The sequence below is a fragment of the Mauremys reevesii genome, linkage group 14, assembly GCF_016161935.1.
Source record: "Mauremys reevesii isolate NIE-2019 linkage group 14, ASM1616193v1, whole genome shotgun sequence".
NCBI lineage: Eukaryota > Metazoa > Chordata > Testudines > Geoemydidae > Mauremys > Mauremys reevesii.
Genome location: NC_052636.1, coordinates 9,296,606 through 9,316,299, shown reverse-complemented (window position 1 = coordinate 9,316,299; position 19,694 = coordinate 9,296,606). Strand labels below are relative to the sequence as shown.

At 45.8% G+C, this 19,694-nt stretch overlaps 1 non-coding gene and 1 pseudogene across 1 annotated transcript; one reads left to right on the top strand and one right to left on the bottom strand.

Moving 5' to 3' along the window:
* Positions 1 to 11,582: 11,582 nt before the first annotated feature.
* On the top strand, positions 11,583 to 12,350 carry LOC120381681 (annotated as a pseudogene).
* A 6,929-nt stretch (positions 12,351 to 19,279) lies between these two features.
* TRNAV-UAC lies at positions 19,280 to 19,351 on the bottom strand. The gene has a single exon. It is a non-coding gene; the product is annotated as a tRNA-Val (tRNA).
* Between the last annotated feature and the right edge of the window lie 343 nt (positions 19,352 to 19,694).

Genomic DNA, 19,694 nt, shown 5'->3' with positions numbered 1-19,694 from the left:
TAGATTACCTCCTGAGGTCCCTTCCAACCCTGAGATTCTATGATTCTATGAATCACAGCAATGTTCAGGTTACTGCCAGTCCCAAAGGACCAGTCACTTCCTTAGGTCAAATGACTCTTAGATCTTCCAACAAAGACAACACTTGTAGTCAGTCCTGTCATAACCTGTATTAATATTTATTTAAAAGGAAATGAGAGTTGTTTACAAAGTTAAAGCAGGTAATCCTATAGATGCAGATGAGTTACAGTCTGAAATTTCAAATGGTAATATAAGCTTCTATAATAAGCAAGCTCTGCGTATTCTTTAGGACTAACCCCGGCTAGGCAGCTGGGGATCTCTTGCTGATGCGTAAAAACTTTGCACCCCGGAGTCCAAGCAGCATACAGATAATCAGTTCCTTCTGTGTGGGGTTTTTCATCCCCTTCCTGCCATGTGCTCTGTCCTGGAAACTCAGCTAATGGAAAGTCAAGAGCACAACAACAGTCTTGTGTCTTTTTTAACGTCCCATAATAGTGTCTCTGGTGTGGATGGACCTTTCCTGCCAGGCAGGGTGTAATGCATTCGGTTGCCAATCAGCACTTCACCTAGGTAAAGTCTCTCTCCTGTCTGGTGATTTACAGAGCCACAGAGGCTCACAATGCAACTAGTCAGATATTAACCCAGGCAGCAACTCACAAGCATTTAATGAAGTCTAAAGATGTTCTTATAATCCTAATACCTGTTTTATCAATACTAACACAGGTGAGTCAGACTGATTCCACTGTGTGTTTGTCCATGTTCAGTTAAGACACAAAGGCTTGTGTAAGAGCTAACACCTCATCTGCCAGTGTCACAGGCAGGCTGGGCAGGGATGGTGTCTCTAGCCTCTGTTTCCAGAAGCTGGGAATGGGTGACAGGATGGCCAGTTGATGGTTACCTGTTCTGTTCTTTCCCTCTGATGCACCTGGCATTAGCCACTGAGCTAGACGGACCATTGGTCTGAGGCAGTGGGCCCTTCTTATGTTCACAGTCTGTATGAGGCTGTGGGACTCGCTGGGGAGCCACAGAAAGGAACAAGATGTGCTGAGGCAAGAAGGCCCAGTCTCAGAGCCCCTGGGGTCACGCTTCCCAAAAGCTAAAACTAGGCCCAGCCCATGAAGGGGGCACTGCCAGGAGAGACTGTATAAAGGCTGGAGCATCAAACAACTTAGTTAGCCTGAGAGAGCTGCCTTGGGGACAGAGACAGGGAGAATCCCCCAGAGTGACTCCTTTGATTCTGCTCGTCTCTGGCCTTTTTTCATAGAATCATAGAACTGGAAGGGACTTTGGGAGGTCATCTAGGCCAGTCCCCTGCACTCAAGGCAGGACTAAGTATTATCTAGACCATCCCTGAGGTGTTTGTCCAGCCTGCTCTTAAAAATCCCCAATGATGGAGATTCCACAACTTCCCTACGCTATTTGTTCTGGAGTTTAACCACTCTGACAGTTAGGAAGTTTTTTCCTAATCTCCATCCTAAATTGCCCTTGCTGTAATTTAAGTCCGTTGCTTCTTCTCCTATCCTCAGAGGTTAAGAACAATTTTTTCTTCCACATCCCTGTAACAACCTTTTATGTACTTGAAAACTATTATCATGACCTCTCTACTCCAGACTAAACTAACCCAATTTTTTCAATCTTCCCTCATAGGTCATGTTTTCTAGACCTTTAATCATTTTTGTTGCTCTTCTCTGGACTTTCTCCAATTTGTCCACATCTTTCCTCATATGTGGCACCCACAAATGGACACAGTACTCCAGTTGTGGCCTAATCCGCACAGAGTGGAGTGGAAGAATTACTGCTTGTGTCTTGCTTACAGTACTCCCTCAAATACATCCCAGAATGATGTTTGCCTTTTGCACTGTTGACTTATACTTAGCTTGTGATCCGCTATGGCCCCCAGCTCCCTTTCCGCAGTGCTCTTTCCTGGGCAGGAATTTCCCATTTTGTACATGTGCACCTGATTGTTCCTTCCTAAATGAAGCACTTTGCATTTGTCCTAATTGAATTTCATCCTATTTACTTCAGGCCTTTTCTCCAGATCATTTTGAATTTTAATCATAGAATATCAGGGTTGGAGTATCTAGTCCAATCCCCTGCTCAAAGCAGGACAAATCCCCAGACAGATTTTTTCCCCAAATCCCTAAATGGCCCCCTCAAGGATTGAACTCACAGCCTTGGGTTTAGCAGGCCGATGCTGAAACCACTGAGCTCTCCCTCCCTGGTCTATCCTCTAAAGCACTTGCAACCCCTCCCAGCTTGGTATTGTCTGCAAACTTGGTAAGTATAACAGAGGATGTTACTGGGAGGGTTTCACCGTGTCTCAGAGGGTTACACCATGGTGGGAGGGGGCTAGGCCTGTACTGGAATAAGGTCACTCTGTGCTTCACAGTGTGGCAGAACCTAGAATGTCCATTAACAGGGAAAAATCAGGGGGGAATCAGCATGTGGAATGGACAAAAGCCCCCTCTGCATTCTCTCACATTGCCCTTCTCGTCCTGGCAGGCTGCAGGTTAACGTCCACGTTTTGCGCCAGATCATTTCATCCTCCCAAAGGGAAGGAAATGGCTGCAATGGAGCTGGTTCAGGTAAAGGATTACCAGGGAGCTGGTGGTGGGTTCTGCTTGGAGGGAGAGGAGCAGTAAATGCATAGGAGGGTAGGAGCGGCTGGAGGTGGTGGGAGGCAGGAAATATCTCGGGTGGAGAAAGGGAGGGGACAGGATGTGACAAACCTGCTGAAACTTATGTAATTTAGGGTGTGATGGGTGGTCACCCCGGGTGCAGTCTGGGATGGTTCTGGGAACCGCTGCGCCTCTAACCCTCAAGCTGGGCTGGCCCTTCTCACACTGCTTTGCTGGAGATTCAGCCAGCCTCTCCAGGGCCTGTTATCACCCAACACGACAGCAGGTGGCGCCATGCATCCAACTAAGCTACCTGAGTGCTTTACCTAAGCCGCTCAAGGACAGATAGACGACAACAGCCAATTTCCCAGCTCCCCAACCTTGCACACCTGCTGTAGTAAATTATACCATCTTATAGTGCACAGGGATCTGTATAATGTAAGCTCATTAATATAGTTCGCCTTCCCCTCGATATGGGAAAGATGTGCACAACAAGCCTGTGCTAACCAAGCTCAGCTTTTCCCCAAACACTTCATTCAAAATGCACTGATTAAGATAAAGCATAAAACAAATTTATTAATGGCAGATAGGTAGATTTTAAGTAATTATTGTTAGAACAAAAAAGGAGCCGGTTGATCCAGAGGCGGATATGAATACAGGCGTCTTTATTGTGTTACTTGTTCCCCTTGACCCAACTATCGAGTAAGTACTGGATAAGTTACATCACATGCCTTTTATCTAAGTTTGTATGTAAACACCTACATCCGTTACAACACGCCAAAACCCCTCATTAAGTAGTAAACATTCATACAATTAGTATACCCACCCCTATCCACTATCACAGTATTACACATATCATAGAGGCATTTTTACCTTGAAAATACCGTTCTTTGCAATAACGTGTTGCTACAAATTTCCCTAAACAGCAGTTCTCGGGGTATGGAGGAAGGATCAATGAGCAGTTCTCGGGAGGGAGGAAGGGGCCATAAGCCAGGGCTTGTTTATGTAGCTGGGAAAGGAAGGGAAGGGGAGATAACATTTCTTTTACTTTCTTTCACACAAAGGACATTCATTCCAGCAACTACACTTCATGCAGCTGCATCAATGTCAATTCTTACAAGCAACAGAGAAAGGAAAAATATGGCAACTTATTTGTTAAGCAAAGAATTCCTGCCTGCTTATGTCTTTGTCCCCAATGCATGGCAGCACATTAGCAGCTTCCCAGCTGTTTTACTGAACCCTAACGTATCCCAACAATTCTAAGTGATAGCAAACAGATCAAAGCCGATTACTTAGCAGATAACCAAAACTCAAACTAAGCCTAACATACTAGATGGATAGAATTTGAATTAGCAATTTCTCACCCTGACTGATGGTACAAGCAGTCCCCCAAGTTTCAATACACAAGCTAGAAATCCCTTTACCCTGGGACCAGCAGTTCACCCAGTTAAGTCTTTGTTCCTAAAGTGTTTACAGGAGTTCTCTTGTGTGGGAATGAGGCCAAGAGATGATGTCACACCCCACCTTATGTAGCTTTTCCATATGGCAGGAACCATTTGTTCCAAACTCAGTTCCCAGTCCAGTTTGTGGAAAAATACAGGTACCAAAATGGAGTTCGTTGTCATGTGGTCTAGTCACATGTCCTAGCATGTCCTGCTGAGTCATAGTAGCCATGACTCATAGGCTGGCTGAAACATTCACAGGAAGGCTAAGCTCTTCCACGATCCATTCTCTTTGTTGATAAGCCATCAGCTCTGTCTGGCTTCTTCATTGTTGTACCTGAAAGGCTCGTTGTGGGTGTTACCCAGAGTAAGCACCTTTGAAATACAGATACAGAGTCAATATCCATAACTTCAAATACAAACATGATCCATGCACACAAATAGGATAATCATATTCAGCACATGACACATCTTGCACAAAATGCATCATAATTATGTCCTAATCATATTATAACCATACCACTATGATGAATATGGGGGTGTAGTGTCAGATAGGGCCTAATTTCAAGGGATTTGGGAATGGAACTTCTCCTCTTTGTGGAACAGGAATAACCCTCCAGCCAGGGCTGGGAAAACTTCTCTGACTCCCAGTGCTGGAGCCTGAATCTACTGCCACTTCATTAGTTACCACCACCCGCAATCTTTGTGGTACTGCAATCTTCATCTGTGATGATTTTATATTCTGTTCTAGGTCATTGATAAGAATGTTAAATAGCACACGGGCAAAAGCAATCCTTGTGGGAACCCGCTAGAAATAAATCCACTTGACCATGGTTCCCATTTACAATCCCAGTTTTTAATCTATTTAATGTATGCCGTGTTTATTTTGTATCATTCTAGTTTTTTAGTCAAAATATTGTGCTGAATCAAGTCATATGCCTTACAGAAGTCTAGATATATTACATCAATAATATTAACTGCAACCAAACTTTTGATCTCATCTAATAAGGATATCCTTATTTTCTCTAAACCTTTGTTAACGGGTACTAATTATATTACCTTCCTTTAATTCTTTATTAACGAAATCCAGTATCGACTGCTCCATTATTTTGCTCAGTATTGATATCAGACTGACACTCTTGTAATTAGCTGGGTCATCTCTTTTACACTTTTTAGAATTGGCACAGCATTAGCTTAATTCCAGTCTTCTGGAATTTTCCCTGTGTTCCAAGTCCTAATTACAATCAACATTAATAGTCCACCACGCTCCTCCACCAGGTCTTTCAAAACTCTTGGATACAAGTTATCTGGACCTGCTTATTTAAACATGTCTAACTGTAATAGCTGCTGTTTAATGTCCTTGTGAGTTCTTGTTGGAATGGAAGGAGTGTCGTCAACATCTTATGATACGAGTACATCATCTGTTTTTCTCCAAATCCAGGAGAGAACACTTATTGAACACTTTTACCTCTTCTGCATTATTTTTGATAATTCTGCCATTTCCGTCTAGTAATTTATCACTACCATTGTTAGGATTAATATACTTTTCAAAACTTCCTTCTTATTTTCATTGATTGGTCATTGATTTCTGATAGCTTCCTTGACGAGGCGGTTCTGGCGGGACCCAACTGAGAGTGCCAATTCAGGACCACTTGCTCAAACAGGGCAGTCACAGCCCTAGGCTGGGGTTTTTCCACCTCTAAGGCAAACCAAACCAGCCAGACAAAAAGGACTTCGGTTTCACCCCACTGGCTAACCACAAGTCACACGAGCAATTTCCTTAGACACTCCAGTCTCCCAGTATCACCACCAGTGCCACCTGTCCTGGGAGGAATGGTTATGAAAACCAACACCCCAATAAAAGAAAAAGGTTCTCTCGATTCCAAAGAATCAAGCCCCAGACCCAGGTCAATATACACATCAGATCTTACCCACAAATCACGCTGTTGCCAATCCTTTAAAATCTAAAGGTATATTCATAAAAGGAAAAAGGTAGAGATGAGAGGTAGCATTGGTTAAATGGAATCAATTACATACAGTAATGGCAAAGTTCTTAGTTCAGGCTTGTAGCAGTGGTGGCATAAACTGCAGGTTCAAATCAAGTCTCTGGAGAACATCCCCCGTTGGGATGGGTCATCAGTCCCTTGTGTAGAGCTTCAGCATGTAGCAAAGTCCCTCCAGAGGTAGAAGCAGGATTGAAGAAAAGATGGAGATGAGGCATTAGCCTTATATAGGCTTTTCCAGGTGTAAGAACCTCTTTGTCCTTACTGTGGAAAATTACAGCAAAATGGAGTCTGGGGTCACATGGGCCAGTCCCTGCATACTTTGCTGAGTCACAAGGGGTGTCTGCCTTCTCTCCATGGGTCAGTTGTGTAGCTGATGGTCCTTAATGGGCCATCAAGCAGGCTAGGCAGAGCTAACACCAACTTGTCTGCGATGTCTCCCAGAAGCACAGCACCAGCTTGAAATACAGACAGTATGGAGCTAATATTCATAACTTCAACTACAAAATGATACATACATACAGACAGCATAATCATAACCAGCAACCCATAACCTGGTCTTAGACACCTCATATCGACCCCCTTTACATCAGATTTGGTGCCACTACAGGACCTTGGTTGCAACCCATGTTCTATATGGTCCCAATTTATATCAATAACGTCACACTTCCCTTACCAATTTTCTACAATTCTGACCTTCGAACTCAGGGGGAGCAACCTTTCAGAAGTCTTCATTTATTCACTCTAATTTAAGGTTTTGAGTGCCAGTAATACATTTTAACATTTTTAGAAGATCTTTCTCTGTCTATAATGTATAACTAAACTATTGTTATATGTAAAGTAAATAAGGCTTTTAAAATGTTTAAGAAACTTCATTTAAAATTAAATTAAAATGCAGAGCCCCCCGGACTGGTGGCCAGGACCCGGTCATTGTGAGTGCCACTTAAAATCAGCTTGTGTGCTGCCTTCAGCACCCGTGCCATAGGTTGCCTACCCCTGTTCTAACTAATATTCTTTACTACTGACTTCCCTTTTCTTTCTTATATTTTATTTGGAGAGTGTTTCCTACCAGGGAGCCATTAGTAGGGTCCAGAGCCAGCCCCATCTCCTATATCAAGCTCTGGCTAGTAGGTATGTGATAAATGTGAAGACCCTGCCTCTGTCTGTCAGCTGGGAGACACAAAGGTTCTCTCTTTCTACCCTCTGATGCCGCCTGTCTGTTCTAGGCAAGGTGGGGTGGGACTCTGTTAACATGTGCCTCCCAGAACTTCCATTTACCTGGTGCTGCTGTTCCGTGAATAGTGGGGTTGTGAGTGGGGCAGCAGGTACTGAGTGTTGGACTCTTGCTCTTTCAGGGGCCGGTGACCTTCGAGGAGGTGGCTGTGTATTTCACCAAGGGGGAATGGGCACTACTGGACCCTGTTCAGAGAGCCCTCTACAGGGATGTCATGCAGGAGAACTATGAGACGGTGACCTCGCTGGGTAAGGAGTCCTGTCCCCTGGGTTATTAGAAGCTGTGGGGTCTCTGAAGAACCTGAGTAGTAATAACTGTATACATTTGTTCGTCATACAAGTTTTGACAAGTTTCCTTGCCCCCCCCTTTTTTTGCCTTATCTCCCACCCACTAGTATCATTTTTGGACATGTGCCTTTTTGGTGCCGTCAGTCATTTTAAAATTGCATTGAATGTATCCTTATTGAATACATTCATAACTACATTAATAACTGTCGCTTTCATGCCTTTTCCTCATTTTAAGAGGAAAATATGCTGCCTGTAGAATTCTAAATTGAGTAAATAGGTGTGTGACTCATGCCTGGCTTGTGTGACAGTCAGATGAGCTCTTTTAGGAGAGCGTGTAATGTTGCCGTTCAGGATCCCATGGGTGAAGGGATAAGCGAGCCGTGGGAGGGACGGAGACGGGGGGGTAGTAGATATGCCAGGACATGGGGCGGGTGTGTGCAGGCTTAGAGCTAAGCAGCAGCAGGGAGGGAGGAGGCTGTGGGAGACGAGGAGAAAATACAAGAAGTTCCCAAGGTGCTGGGAGGTGGTGCTGGCTGAGAGTAATGGGAAGACGGGCGGGCTGTGTGTTGGACGGGCACCCTGGAAGTGGGGTGGGTGGGGCTGTGGGAGGGAGGAGAGGTTTGGGGTCTGGAGCTGTGGAGGATCCCAGACCTTTAACCCCAAATCCCTACCGAAGCCTTGTTGCTTTAGAGCCTCCACTCCAGTTTTATTTCTGTTCAGTTTCACTTTATTATACATTTTTTTCCCCAAATATTATTATTTTAACTCTTGACCTCCCTCTCCCACTCATTACCCCCCTCCTCACATAACCTCCCCATCTCCTATGCACAGCGACCCCGGCCACCGATCCTGAGTCCTTGCTGCATCCTCCCTCCCAGAGCAGGGCCCCTACCCAGGCATAAATGGGCACTTCGTTGATGATGTCACAGGGTGGTATAGTCTGTACAATTTTACACCTATAAGATTACATATTCAAGCCCTTCACACCAGTCGGGAGTATCTCTATACGCCAATACAGTCTGTTCCCAGTGTTCCCTTCCCAGCTCTGATGCCGCAGAGCCTGGCCTGTGTCCCTGTTCCTGTCGCCCCTAACCAATATTCGACATTCATGGGGCCTCATCTGGAGCACTGTGTCCAGTTTTGGGCCCAACACCACAAGAAGGATGTGGATAAATTGGAGAGTCCAGCGGGGGCAACAAAATGGTTAGGGATTGGAACACATGACTTCTGAGGAGAGGCTGAGGGAACTGGGATTGTTTAATCTGCAGAAGAGAAGAATGAGAGGGGATTTGATAGCTGCTTTCAACTACCTGAAAGGGGGTTCCAAAGAGGATGGATCTAGGGGTACGTCTTCACTACCCGCCCTATCGGCGGGTAGCAATCGATTTCTCGGAGTTCGATATATCGCGTCTCATCTAGACGCGATATATTGAACTCCGAACGCGCTCCTGTTGACTCCGGAACTCCAACACTGCGAACAGCGGTGGCGGAGTCGACGGGGGAGCCGCGGACGTCGATCCCGCGGCGTGAGGACGGGTAAGTAATTCGAACTAAGGTATTCGACTTCAGCTACGCTATTCGCGTAGCTGAAGTTGCATACCTTAGATCGAACTCCCCTCCCCAGTGTAGACCAGGCCTAGACTGTTGTCAGTGGTAGCAGATGACAGAACAAAGAGTAATGATTTCAAGCTGCAATGGGGGAGGTTTAGGTTGGATATTAGGAAACACTATTTCACTAGGAGGGTGGTGAAGCCCTGGGATGGGTTCCCTAGGGAGGTGGTGGAATCTCCTTCCTTAGAGGTTTTTAAGGTCAGGCTTGACAAAGCCTTGGCTGGGATGATTTAGTTGGGGATTGGTCCTGCTTTGAGCAGGGGTGGGACTAGATGACCTCCTGAGGTCCCTTCCAACCCTGATATTCTATTATTCCAATTTCCTTCCCCCCTCCAGTTTGACCCCATTTATAGAGTAATATTCTCAGCTATACCTTAACCAATAATTGTGCTGAAATTTAACTAACCAATTCTAACATATTGTGACATAATTCTCTAACCCAGGCGTCGGCCACCTTTCAGAATTCGTGTGCGGAGTCTTCATTTATTCACTCTAATTTAAGATTTCATGTGCCAATAATACATTTTAACGTTTTTAGAAAGTCTCTTTCTGTAAGTCTATAATACATAATTGAACTATTGTATGTAAAGTCAGTAAGGTTTTTAAAATGTTTAAGAAGCTTCATTTAAAATTAATTAAAAATGCAGAGCCTTCTGGACCGGTGGCCAGGACCTGGGCAGTGTGAGTGCCACTGAAAATCAGCTTGTGTGCCGCCATAGGTTGCCTACTCCTGCTCTAACCAATTATAAACCACTACCCTAATTAACTTATACCTGGCAACATTAATTATACAGGAGAGAGAAACAATTAGAGAACCAGACTGATTAACAATGTAAAAGTGGTGGCCATAAAGATAAAGCAATACAGAAATGAGGGTTTCACAACCACAAGCATTGATAAGTGATTTCTTGCCAGACAGAATGCTATCAAATTAAGGTTTCTTTAACCATCTTAAGATCCAGACAGGACTGTCTTCCTAACAGCCCAATAGCACCTTATTTCAGTGTGACTGGTTTGGGATGTGAGGATGTGACCCTTCGCTTCCCAGCTTATGGCTGCCCCTGGTGCTTAGCCAAAGGCCTTAGCCTAAGAACAAGGCCTCAGACTATCCTAGTGAGAGAAGGCCCAGACACAGGCAGACTGTGATTTTGATTCTTTGTTTTCATACTCCTGTAACTAGCTAAGTGATAAAAATACACCTAAGTTCTTAAAATATAGGCTTTGCAGGCAGGCCTGAATATCTCTATTCTAACAGAGGGTTCTACCCCTTCCCCCATGCTGTGTCTGTCTTGTCTATTTAGACTGTAAATTCTTCAGAGCACGGGCCATCTACTATTCTGCATTTGTACTGTGCCTAGCACAACGGAGACACACTGTTAGTTGGTCCTTAGGCACTAAGGTAATGCATATGATTAATAATAATAATAACTCTCCTGCCACTTGGAGCCAAGGAATCTGGTCTTGGGATGTTACTGCTTAAAAATGATCTGAGCTTAAAACCATGGACTATTCTTTGTGACAAGTATCCCACAAATTCCACTGACTTTCCTGGTTTTCTTTGCCTGGTGTAGGGTTTCTAAATTCCAAACCTGATGTGGTCTCACAGCTGGAATGAGGGGAAGAGCCTTGGGTTCCGGACCTCCAGGGTTCTGAGAAAGAAGTGCTCCCGAGAGCTGCCTGCAGAGGTGAGGACTTGGTTAAAGCAAGTCAGAAACTGTCCATGAATACAGGAAACATTTGGGATGCCCTACAAAGACCCTGTGAGCTCTCCAAGTTCAGGATTGTTCCCTGCAGATGTGGAATAATTAGGCAGATGTCACTCATGGCTTCCCACCTATCCTGACTAACAACTGGCAGCAGATCCCTACCTGATCCCACTTTCCCTGCATGTTCTGGTGAAATGCAGACCAAAACTGATCCCTTCCTCTCGCCTCTGGGGTAAATCAGCTCCTGATAGGTTTGATCTCTCCTGCACGTATTTTGGTTTGTTCATCCCTTTTAAAATTCCTGTCTCTGAGATTTCCTTTCTCTCAGGCATAGGGAGTGACCTATGCCTGGATTCTCTCTGTCTCCCATCAGGTGATAGGATGGTGCGTGAGAATGAGGAGCAGAAACCCCAGCAGGAAGATGCTGAGCAAGGAGCACCACGTGGGACGTTATCAGGAAGACCCAAAGGGAATGTTTCCAGGAGTTGTGCACTCCGAGAAACAGTAAAAGCCTCTGAGACTCAGCAGAGGCCAGAGGAGAACTTCAGTAGCCACTCAGACCTTATTACACATGAGAGAATCAACTTGGAAGAAACACACTACACATGCCACGAGTGCGGGGAAAGCTTCAGTCAGCGCTCACACCTTATCACACATCAGAGAATCCACACAGAGGAGACGCCCTACACATGCGCTGAGTGCGGGAAAAGCTTCAATCGGCGCTCACACCTTAGCTCACATCAGAGAATCCACACAGGGGAGACGCCCTACACGTGCGCTGAGTGCGGGAAAAGCTTCAGTTGGCGCGCACACCTTATCACACATCAGAGAATCCACACAGGGGAGATGCGCTACACATGCGCTGAGTGCGGGAAAAGCTTCAGTCGGCACTCAAACCTTATCACACATCAGAGAATACACACAGAGGAGCCGCCCTACACGTGCTCTGGGTGTGGAAAAAGCTTCGATCGGCGCTCAAACCTTAGCACACATCAGAGAATCCACACAGGGGAGACGCTCTACACATGCGCTGAGTGCGGGAAAACCTTCAGTTGGCGCTCACACCTTATCACACATCAGAGAATCCACACAGGGGAGACGCCCTACGCATGCGCTGAGTGCGGGAAAAGCTTCAGGCAGCGCTCAATCCTTATCACACATCAGAGAATCCACACAGGAGAGAAGCCCTACACATGCTCTGAGTGCGGGAAAAGCTTCAGTCACCGCTCTGCCCTTATCACACATCAGAGAATCCACACAGGGGAGACGCCCTACACATGCTCTGAGTGCGGGAAAAGCTTCTGTCGGCGCTCAATCCTTATCACACATCAGAGAATCCACACATGAGAGATCCCCTACACGTGCGCTGAGTGCGGGTAAAGTTTCACTGAGCACTCAGACTTTGTCAGACATCGTAGAATCCACAGTGGAGAGAGACACTGCACATGCTCTGCATTTGGGAAAAGCTTCAATCAGATGTCATTCCCTATTAGATATCAGAAAATCCAAATGGGAGAGAACTGTAATAAATGCCTTTATTAGGGCTTCCCAAAGATTTGTTTAAAAAAAAACCACATTTGCTAATTCCAATATAGTGATCTTTGCACCATCTTCACTGTGGTCTCTCAGCTCTGCCGGATGAGTTGCCTGCCTCTGCCTTTTGCAGCTCACCCTTCTTTGGGGTCAGTCCTGTGATCTTTTCTATCAGCTCCTTTCCTTTTGACTTGTAGGAGCGTGTGTCCCTCCAGCCAGGAATTTCATCAGCTCCAGGTGGGGGAGAGAGGGTTGATGCCAACAAGCTACCCTGAGGCAAAAGTTACCTGTGCCTTACATCCACTAGGACTGTACATGGAATTGGGTGCTCAAGTTAGTGATTCTGGTATAAAAAGACAATTATAGTTGTAGAGCAGAAGCAGCCCAGGGAGTGAACCTAACAGACAATGATCAAGTGATCTCTCTCCTGCCATCCATCTCCACTCTCTGACAAACAGAGGCTAGGGACACCATTCCTTACCCATCCTGGCTAATAGCCATTAATGGACTTAACCTCCATGAATTTATCCATTTTTCTTTTAAACCCTGTTATAGTCCTAGCCTTCACAACCTCCTCAGGCAAGGAGTTCCACAAGTTGACTGTGCGCTGTGTGAAGAAGAACTTCCTTTTATTTGTTTTAAACCTGCTGCCTATTAATTTCATTTGGTGGCCCCTAGTTCTTGTATTATGGGAGTAAGTAAATAACATTTCCTTATCTACTTTCTCCACATCACCCATGATTTTACATACCGCTATCATATTCCCTCTTAGTCTCCTCTTTTCCAAGCTGAAAAGCCCTAGCCTCATTTATTTCTCCTCATATGGGACCCATTCCAAACCGCTAATCATTTTAATTGCCCTTCTCTGAACCTTTTCTAATGCCAGTATATCTTTTTTGAGATGAGGAGACCACATCTGTACATAGTATTCAAGATGTGGGCATACCATGGAGTTATATAAGGGTAATCATATAGTCAGTCTTATTCTCTATCCCCTTTTTAATGATTCCTAACATCCTGTTTGCTTTTTTGACCGCCTCTGCACACTGCGTGGGCATCTTCAGAGAACTATCCACGATGACTCCAAGATCTTTTTCCTGATTTGTTGTAACTAAATTAGTCCCCATCATATTGTATGTATAGTTGGGGTTATTTTTTCCAATGTGCATTACTTTACATTTATCCACATTAAATTTCATTTGCCATTTTGTTGCCCAATCACTTCGTTTTGTGAGATCTTTTTTAAGTTCTTCACAGTCTGCTTTGGTCTTAACTGTCTTGAGCAGTTTAGTATCATCTGCAAACTTTGCCACCTCACTTTTACCCCTTTCTCCAGATCGTTTATGAATAAGGTGAATAGGATTGGTCCTAGGACTGACCCATGGGGAACACCACTAGTTACCCCTCTCCATTCTGAGAATTTACCATTAATTCCTACCCTTTGTTCCCTGTCTTTTAACCAGTTCTCAATCCTTGAAAGGACCTTCCCTTTTATCCCATGACAACTTAATTTATGTAAGAGCCTTTGGTGAGGGATCTTGTCAAAGGCTTTCTGGAAATCTAAGTTATGTGATGGAGCAAGGCCGGATGGCTACAGGAAAGTACTGAGGAACAGGTATGTTAGCCCCAGGCTAAGCAAATCCCTAGTACCATGGGAACCAAAATGGCAGTTGCTCCAGGTTAATCAAGGCACCTGGGGCCAATTAAGAACTTTCTAGAAGGCACCGGAGAGAGCTACATTGATTGGAGCACCTGCAGCCAATCAGGGCAGGCTAATCAAGGCACCTGGTATAAAAAGGGGAACTCTCTCCAGTCTGAGGAGGAGGAGCCAGAGGAAGGAAGTGCGTATGAGGAGCTGGGAGCAAGAGACACAAGGAGCTAAGAACTGAGCGGGGTTACTACTGGAGGATTGAGGAAACATCATACAATCAAGCAGTATCAGACACAAGGAGGATCCTGTGGTGAGGATAAAGAAGGTGTTTGAAGGAGGCTATGGGAAGTAGCCCAGGAGCTGGAGCGGTCTAAGCAGCGGTTACAAGTAGCACTATAGAGACTGCTGCAATTCACAGGGCCCTGGGCTGGAACCCGGAGTATAGGGCGGGCCCGGGTTCCCCCCTAGCCTCGCTACTCCTAATCAGACATAGGAGGAGTTGATCCAGACTGTCGGTTTCATCCGTGGGGAAAAACCACTGAGGGGAGGAAATCCGCCAATAAGCGCAGGACCTACTAAAGGAGTGGAGGAACTTTGTCACAGTACACTATGTCCACTGGATCCCCCTTGTCCACACATTTGTTGACCCCTTAAAGAACTCTAATAGATTAGTAAGATACGATTTCCCTTTACGGAAACAGTGTTGACTTTTGCCCAACAATTTATGTTCTTCTATGTGTCTGAAAATTTTATTCTTTACTATTGTTTCAACTAATTTGCCCGGTACCGATGTTAGACTTACTGGTCTGTAATTGCCGGGATCACCTCTAGAGCCCTTTTAAAATATTGACGTTATATTAGCTAACTTCCAGTCATTGGGTACCGAAGTCGATTCAAAGGACAGGTTACAAACCTTAGTTAATAGTTCCGCAACTTCACATTTGAGTTCTTTCAGAACTCTTGGGTGAATGCCATCTGGTCCCGGTGACTTGTTAATGTTGAGTTTATCAATTAATTCCAAAACCTCCTCTAGTGACACTTCAGTCTGTGACAGTTCCTCAGATTTGTCACCTACAATTTTGCAATGTTTATGCTCCTTTCTAGGATTTGACTTCCACTTTTTAAAGGAAGTCCTTTTTGTCTCTCACTGCTTCTGTTACATGGTTGTTAAGCCCCGGTGGCTCTTTTTTAGTTCTTTTACTGTGTTTCTTAAATTGGGGTATACATTTAAGTTGGGCCTCTATTATGGTGTCATTAAAGTGTCCATGCAGCTTTCAGGAATTTCACTTTAGTCACTGTACCTTTTAAATTCTGTTTAACTAACCCCCTCATTTTTGTATAGTTCTCCTTTTTGAAATCAAATGCCACAGTGTTGGGCTGTTGAGATGTTCTTCCCACCACAGAGATGTTAAATGTTATTATATTATGCCGTTTATTTCGAGCAACTGCAGTTATTCGGGAGAGTACAGACAGGCAGAGTTTCCTCCCGAGGTAGGTCTCGGTTAGATAAACAATTAAGGCAAGCATTTATACCTTTTGTGACATACAGTAAGGAGCAACAACTGCATTTTGTTTGTACATATTCCTTTCTGATAGCTTACTTCTCTCAGCAATTTCTGCTACAGTCTGCATTCTATTCTTATCTAACACAAGGTCAAAAACCAGCGTCTCTTACAGTTCTTTTCCGCTCGCCCACACCCTGCTTGGAAGTCTCCCGTTATTAGCTGTTAGTTAGCCTGGTAAATATCAAGTCCCTGAGAAAACACAGTTATACGAAGCAAAACGAAATCACAAATAGAAATGTCATTGGAAATTCAAAAAGGAAAAAGGAAAATGCAATTCCCATCACTTCATTGTATCTGGGCCATTCCTGTATCGAGAGTACCCGCTAAGGGCCCTGTGTGCTTATGGGAAACCTGGAGGAACTCATAGCAGAGCCTGAACATGAAACTCAACTGCTCCCAGGTGCCGCAGTAAAACCCTTCCCTGCTGTGATGTTGATGATTTTATGAAAATATGCTAATGAGTGTGAATATAATGTAACTGGAACATGCTTCATGCAAAAGGTCTCTTGTACAGTATCATTACAAAGCTTATTATCTACTGTGTGTGTTCAGCCTATTTGTATGAACCGATCATTCCTGTATCTGAAGCTAGAAATATGAACTATAACTCTGAGGTCCTGTTGTAATGATGCAAAGTGTGGGCCATTAATAGTGGTTTGGACTCCTGATGGCTCCCATTAACCAGGACAATTGACTGGAGATGGCTCTGTCCTGCACCATCTGTGAGTCAGGCCAGGAACAATGAAGGCTTGGGGTCTCACAGGGCATGTGACCATGTCACCTGGTACAGGAATCCATCTTAAACCTGGGGTTTTTCCCCAGGAGAGAGACAAAAGATTCCTGCCTTGTACCAAGGCTGTTTAAGGGCGTGGAACAGAAAGAAAGGTGGCTGCATTCATGAGAAATCCCCTAGCTCCCACCTGAGCTGGAACAAGGACTATACCAGGTGAAAAGATTGGGCCCAGACAAGAAATAAGTCTAGTCTGCAAAAGAAGCTTATTGGAAGATCTCTGAGGGTGAGATTTTATCTGTATTGAGTTTCATACTGTATTAGTCTTAGACTTGCATGTTTTTGTTTTATTTTGCTCTATGGAGAATACAAACGCCACAGAGTAGGAAAAGTTAATGCCTTAGAAAATCTGTGTGTGTTAGAGTGTCTAGGAACCACTCTCCTATAGCTTCTTTTCTGATTTCCTTTAGAAAATCTGAAGCAGGAGCAGAAAACCATTGTCTTTTCTGAGGTGTGAGCTCAGGACCTACTGAGTATGAGACTGACATGCTGCCAACTATGCTAAGAAGGCCCAGGAAAATGTTTAGGCTCAGTGCATATAGGATCCTCCTACAGCAGTGACTGGAGCAGGAAGGAGCTGGAAGAAGCAGAGAGATCTGGTGCCCACAGACCTGTCCTGGCATCTTTCTCAGCAGCAAAGAAATGAATTTGCCCTTCCAGTGAACAATCTACTGGAACTAATGGCAGCACAGGGGGGATGTTTCTAAAGTATGCACCCACCTCTACATTTTAGAACTTACTCTCCTTTTTCTAGTATAGCACTTTCTATATGAACTGGCAAAACAAACTACACAGGTAAGAGAAACAAGGTCTTGAGAGAAAGCTTGAACTCATAACCCCAACAGATGGCCCCTCTGCACTAACCAGTTGCACCCCTAAAGATGTTTTTTAAACACATTTGGGAAGCAGGCAGTTATCAGTCTCTGTGGTTCATACCTTTGCCTGGTAATTGAAAGGCTGCTGGTTCAAACTTAAGTCAAGATGCGGCTTTTCAGCGATGAGACTCCAGTACATTTTAACAGGAAGAAAATCTCTATTCTGGCTTTGCCCCATTTGACTCCTTCTGACCATCTTCTCCCCCTCCCCCAGTCTCTTTCCTTCCCCACTGGGGCTATGCAGAGAGGATCCCCAGTCAGTCTCTGTCACAGAGTCTGTATCCCATAAAGGGAGGGAGGGTTTCCTTTAAAACACTGATAATGGGGAGGGGAGTGGTGTGTGTGGTTAGGGGGAGAAAGGATGGAGAACTAACAGTGGGGCACAGAGAGATTCCCCCAGATTTGGGAGATCCCCTGCTGCCCCCAATCAGCCAACTGTGAGAACAACTGTGGTGGTGGGGGGGGTCTCCACATGCTGCCCCCGCCCCAACTGCCAACTGTGGCAATGGGAGCTGCAGGGGTGGAGTCTGCGGACAGCGGTGCGCAGAGACGCCCCCGGCCCTCCAGCTTAGGGGCTGCGGGTTGCTTTCGGGAGATGCCCGAGGTAAATGCTGCACCCCTCACCCTCTCCTGCAACCCCTGCCCCAGCCCAGACCCCACACCTGCACCCAAACTCCCTCCAAGAGCCTGCCCCCCACACTGCCTCCTTCGCCACAACCCTCTGACTGAGCCCAGACCCTGCACCCAAACTCTCCCATTGCCCAACCCCTCTCCCTCCCACACCCAAACTCCTTCCCAGAGCCTTAGGCAGGTGTGTGTGGCAGGTGGGGCAGGACTTGGTCCCATTCTGGGCACCACCAAAAATTATGCAAACCTGCCACCCCTGTCCAGCCCAACCTTCTGCTGATGCACCTCAGCCCACACCCGTGCAGGGTTTGAAGCTTTCATTGCTTAAATTCCAGGACACGGAGGGATTTCAGCTCCCTTGCCCAGAGGAACCTTCACCCCACTCCTAACCAGGTTCTTGTCCATGGGATCACTGTAGGGGCTGGGTCCTCTATGTCTTTTCTCTCTCTAGGACAGGCCAGGGTGCAATAACTGGGGCATCTGAGCACCCAGGACCTTCTGTGGGGCTGCCATTCCCCTTCCCCTTCTGTGGTCCCATCTGCCATTGACTCCAGCCTTTTTTCTATCCATCGTCAGCACCATCTCAAGCCAGCAGCACTCGCCTCAAAAAGACAGAGTCCAGTGGCACCTTCTAGACTAACAGACGTATTGGAGCATAAGCTTCCGTGGGTGAATCCCACTTCGTCAGATGAATGTAGTGGAAATTTGCAGAGGCAGGTATAAATATGCAGGCAAGAAGCAGTCTCGAGATAAGGAGGTTAGTTCAATCAGGGAGGATGAGACCCTCTTCTAGCAGTTGAGGTGTGAGCACCAAGGGAGGAGAAACTGCTTTTGTAGTTGGCTAGCCAGTCATAGAATTCCCACTCCATTCATCTGACAAAGTGGGGATTCACCCACGAAAGCTCATGCTCCAATACGTCTGTTAGTCTAGAAGGTGCCACAGGACTCTGTTGCCTTTTACAGATCCAGACTAACACGGCCACCCCTCTGATACTCAAAAAGACAGTGTCCCCTGCTGGGAGTAAATCACTGACCTCTCTCAACCCTGCCCCTCTGTTTCCTTGCCTCTCAGTCTGTGCAGATGGGACCTTTCCCTCCAGTGCTGGACGATTCGCCCTTCTCATCTACCATTGTTCCAAGCAGCACAGCGGGTGGGAATCTTAAATGTACCGAGGTGACTTAGGAGCAGAACCCACCCCCAGACCTTCCATGCAATTGTCACTTGCCCCTCACTGAGCAGGACTGAAACTGGTGCAGGGAGACTGGTGGGCCACATCCCCTCTGGGCATGAGCAAAGTAGCAGGGTGAAAAAATGATCATGGAGATGCTGGGGATTGAACCCAAGGCCTCATATATGTAAAGCATGTGCTCAACCACTGAGCTACATCCCCTAGCAGGTTGTGTTTGCTATGGGTTACACTCAGAGCCCTCCTGTTTCCAGAGCATCCAGTGACCTATAAGCTTCACGAGAAGCCCATTCCCCTCTCTGAGGACCAATCCTGCTCTTCTGGAGGTGACTTGTTCATAGGGGTCACTTATCAGCAGGGCCAGATTCTATGTGTGGGGCACAGAGTGTGGGTGCCCTGGTCTCAGGGTGCAGAGATACACTCAGCCATCTCCCCTGCATTGGGTTGGGGGGGCGGCAATCCCCTACTGCAAGGTCATAGTGGGGGATGCTGTGAGCAGCTCAACACCTCACCCTGGTGGCAGAAGTGGTGTGGGGAGCTCCAGGTG